This window comes from Tasmannia lanceolata, unplaced genomic scaffold, assembly GCF_043159265.1.
Source record: "Tasmannia lanceolata isolate RefF3 unplaced genomic scaffold, GAP_Taslan_0.1 ptg000200l, whole genome shotgun sequence".
Taxonomy (NCBI): domain Eukaryota; kingdom Viridiplantae; phylum Streptophyta; class Magnoliopsida; order Canellales; family Winteraceae; genus Tasmannia; species Tasmannia lanceolata.
In genome coordinates this window covers 10,001-15,000 of record NW_027518876.1, presented here as the reverse complement: position 1 = coordinate 15,000, position 5,000 = coordinate 10,001, and positions in this window count along the sequence as shown.

Here is a 5,000-nt window from a genome sequence, read left to right as displayed (position 1 = left end):
CCTTGCACACAGTCCTTGCACACTAGGCATGCTTGGGCGAGCTGATCCCGCATCAAGTCGACGGGTCTAGGCATTCTTGGGCGCAGATCCCGCATCGTCTCGTCGCGTCTGGGCGCAAACACGTCGCGTCTCGTTGCGTCTTCAGAAGTCGTCGCTAACAGCACCTTTGGTTGCCACTGGTGGTTAGGCTGGTTGGTTGCGCAAACCCTATAGGAGGGTGGCATGCTGGTGGGCGTTTTTGCCCGGATAGGCACTAGAATGTGCAGATTTTGGGCGTTTTTGCCTGGATAGGCTAAGGAATGGGCATGCTTTGGGCGTTTTTGCCCGGATAGGCACCGGAATGCTTGGCCTTGGCTTGTCCTAGCAAGGCATTGCTGGGTTGGGCTCCCTTGGCCTTTTGGGCGCCTTGGACGATGTCTTGCGAAGACCATGGGCACAAGGCCATGGCATATGGTGAGGAAAGGACCACGGTTGCCAAGGTTAGGCACCGGAATGCTTGGCCTTGGCTTGCCCTAGCAGGGCATTGCTGGGTTGGGCTCCCTTGGCCTTTTGGGCGCCTTGGACGATGTCTTGCGAAGACCATGGGCACAAGGCCATGGCATATGGTGAGGAAAGGACCACGGTTGCCAAGGTTAGGCACCGGAATGCTTGGCCTTGGCTTGCCAAAGCAGGGCATTGCTGGGTTGGGCTCCCTTGGCCTTCCGGGCGCCTTGGACACTGTCTTGGGAAGACCATGGGCACAAGGCCATGGCATATGGTGGGGAATGGACCACGGTTGCCAAGGCTAGGCATATAGAGAGGAATCGCATTTTTGCCCGGATAGGCACCGGAATGCTTGGCCTTGGCTTGCCATAGCAGGGCATTGCTGGGTTGGGCTCCCTTGGCCTTCCGGGGGCCTTGGACGCTGTCTTGGGAAGACCATGGGCACAAGGCCATGGCATATAGTGAGGAATGGACCACGGTTGGCAAGGCTAGGCATATAGAGAGGAATGGACCACGGTTGCCAAGGTTGCGCAAGTTTTGGGCATTTTTTGCCCGGATATGCCCAAGTATGCCCCGATAGGCCCGTTACGCCCCGGTATGAACGCGTATGCCCGGATAGACTCGGTATGCCTTGGGATACATGCGTATGCCCCGATAGGCTTGGTACGCCCCGATATGCGCACGTGTGCCCCAGTAGGGCTCGGTATGCCCCGGTATGTACGCGTGTGCCCCGATAGGCCCGGTATGCCCCGATATGCACACGTGTGCCCCAATAGGGGTCGGTATGCCCCGGTAGGTACGCGTGTGCCCCGTAATGCACGTTTCGCAGATCTCCCCGCATGTCCCGCCCCTATATGTAATACTTACTTACTTACTTACTTTCTTTCTTGCTTGCTTGCTTGCTTGCAATGGTTGGGAGTGCCCGGCATGCCCCGCTGCAGAGACCAAGGGCGCAATGACTTGGCACCGCGGATGCCGGGACTCCGGCACTTCCCGTGGCACTGATGGTTGGTTCCAAAGACAAAAGGCCGTGCAAGGCCACCGCACCGCGGATGATTTTGCTCGTGCTGGCGCCGTTGTGTGGCCAAAGAACATGCGCGAATGCTCGTGTCGGAAGGGTTGGTGTCCTGGCCCCGCGGGTGTCACGAATGCTCGGTTGCGAAGACCATGGGACCAGAGCCATGGCACGTCGGATGATGGCTCCAGCTGGCGCCCCGGCACTTTCTGTGGCATTGATGCTCGGTTTCAAAGACAAACGTGCGCAGGGCCAGGGGACCGCGGATGACTGCTCGTGCTGGCCCCGTTGGGCGGCATTGATGGTCGGTTGCAAAGAAAATGCGCGATTGCTCGTGTCGGGGCCTGGCAAGCCAAGGCCAAGCGAGCCATGGCAACGCGGATGATGGCTCGCTAGTGCTGGCGCCGTGCACAGTGGCCTCGCACACTCGCCCTGCACGCTTCCCTTGCACGCAGCCTTGCACACTAGCCTCGCATGCGAGCCTTGCACCCTAGCCATGCAAACTAGCCTTGCACGGTAGCCATGCACACAAGCCGTGCACATTAGCCATGCGCACAAGCCCCGCACACTAGCCTTGCGCACAACCCTTGCACACAAGCCATGCACTCGAGCAATGCACACAAGCCTTGCACTCAAGCAATGCACACAAGCCCTGGACACTAGCCTTGCACACGGGCCTGGCACACAAGCCTTGGGCACTAGCCTTGCGCACTAGCGTTCCACATGAGCCTTGCACACTAGCCTTGGACACTAGCCTTGCACACAGGCCTTGCACACTAGGCATGCTTGGGCGAGCTGATCCCGCATCAAGTCGACGGGTCTAGGCATTCTTGGGCGCAGATCCCGCATCGTCTCGTCGCGTCTGGGCGCAAACACGTCGCGTCTCGTTGCGTCTTCAGAAGTCGTCGCTAACAGCACCTTTGGTTGCCACTGGTGGTTAGGCTGGTTGGTTGCGCAAACCCTATAGGAGGGTGGCATGCTGGTGGGCGTTTTTGCCCGGATAGGCACTAGAATGTGCAGATTTTGGGCGTTTTTGCCTGGATAGGCTAAGGAATGGGCATGCTTTGGGCGTTTTTGCCCGGATAGGCACCGGAATGCTTGGCCTTGGCTTGTCCTAGCAAGGCATTGCTGGGTTGGGCTCCCTTGGCCTTTTGGGCGCCTTGGACGATGTCTTGCGAAGACCATGGGCACAAGGCCATGGCATATGGTGAGGAAAGGACCACGGTTGCCAAGGTTAGGCACCGGAATGCTTGGCCTTGGCTTGCCAAAGCAGGGCATTGCTGGGTTGGGCTCCCTTGGCCTTCCGGGCGCCTTGGACACTGTCTTGGGAAGACCATGGGCACAAGGCCATGGCATATGGTGGGGAATGGACCACGGTTGCCAAGGCTAGGCATATAGAGAGGAATTGCATTTTTGCCCGGATAGGCACCGGAATGCTTGGCCTTGGCTTGCCATAGCAGGGCATTGCTGGGTTGGGCTCCCTTGGCCTTCCGGGGGCCTTGGACGCTGTCTTGGGAAGACCATGGGCACAAGGCCATGGCATATAGTGAGGAATGGACCACGGTTGGCAAGGCTAGGCATATAGAGAGGAATGGACCACGGTTGCCAAGGTTGCGCAAGTTTTGGGCATTTTTTGCCCGGATATGCCCAAGTATGCCCCGATAGGCCCGTTACGCCCCGGTATGAACGCGTATGCCCGGATTGACTCGGTATGCCTTGGGATACATGCGTATGCCCCGATAGGCTTGGTACGCCCCGATATGCGCACGTGTGCCCCAGTAGGGCTCGGTATGCCCCGGTATGTACGCGTGTGCCCCGATAGGCCCGGTATGCCCCGATATGCACACGTGTGCCCCAATAGGGGTCGGTATGCCCCGGTAGGTACGCGTGTGCCCCGTAATGCACGTTTCGCAGATCTCCCCGCATGTCCCGCCCCTATATGTAATACTTACTTACTTACTTACTTTCTTTCTTGCTTGCTTGCTTGCTTGCAATGGTTGGGAGTGCCCGGCATGCCCCGCTGCAGAGACCAAGGGCGCAATGACTTGGCACCGCGGATGCCGGGACTCCGGCACTTCCCGTGGCACTGATGGTTGGTTCCAAAGACAAAAGGCCGTGCAAGGCCACCGCACCGCGGATGATTTTGCTCGTGCTGGCGCCGTTGTGTGGCCAAAGAACATGCGCGAATGCTCGTGTCGGAAGGGTTGGTGTCCTGGCCCCGCGGGTGTCACGAATGCTCGGTTGCGAAGACCATGGGACCAGAGCCATGGCACGTCGGATGATGGCTCCAGCTGGCGCCCCGGCACTTTCTGTGGCATTGATGCTCGGTTTCAAAGACAAACGTGCGCAGGGCCAGGGGACCGCGGATGACTGCTCGTGCTGGCCCCGTTGGGCGGCATTGATGGTCGGTTGCAAAGAAAATGCGCGATTGCTCGTGTCGGGGCCTGGCAAGCCAAGGCCAAGCGAGCCATGGCAACGCGGATGATGGCTCCAGCTGGCGCCCCGGCACTTTCTGTGGCATTGATGCTCGGTTTCGAAGACAAACGTGCGCAGGGCCAGGGGACCGCGGAGGACTGCTCGTGCTGGCCCCGTTGGGCGGCATTGATGGTGTGTTGCAGAGAGCATGTGCGATTGCAAGTGTCGGCCGGGTTTGGGTTCCCTTGGGCTTTCGGGTGCCTTGGACGCTGTCTTGCGAAGACCATGGGCACAAGGCCCCGTCCTGGCCCCTTGTTCGATTCGCTCTCGTCTTGCGCTTGCTTCCAAGGTCCTCCATGACCTTCCCCATGGCCTTGCTAGATCCCCCCCATGACGCATGACCTCTGTCCGTTGATTGGTTTTGAGTGCACACCATGCCCGGCTTGGCACCGTGTTGTCGCGTGAGTGGCATTTGGATCGTGCATGCTGGTGGGCTACCTGCCAATGCGCACAAGCCTTGCACACTAGCCTTGCGCACGAGCCTTGCACAAAAGCCTTGGACACAAGCCTTGCGCACAAGCCATGCGCACAAGCCTTGGACGCTAGCCTTGCACACAAGCCATGCATACAAGCCTTGCTCACAAGCCTTGGGCACTGGCCCATCGCAGTAGCCTTGCACACAAGCCTTGCGCACTAGCTTTGGGCACGAGCCTTGCGCACTTGCCTTGGGCACTAGCCTTGCACACAACCCTTGGGAACTAGCCTTGCGCACCAGCCTTGCCCACAAGCCTTGCACACCAGCCTTGCACACTAGCCTTGCATACAAGCCTTGCACACTAGCCTTGCACACAGGCCATGCTCACTAGCCTTGGGCACTAGCCTTGCACACAGACCTTGGGCACTAGCCTTGCGCACTAGCCTTGCCCACGAGCCTTGCACACTAGCCTTGCACGCAGGCCTTGCACGCTAGGCATGCTTGGGCCAGCAGCTCCCGCATCAAGTCGGCGGGTGTAGGCACGGTTGGGCGCAGATCCCGCATCGCCTCGTCGCGTCTGGGCGCAAACCCGTCGCGTCTCGTTGCGTCTTC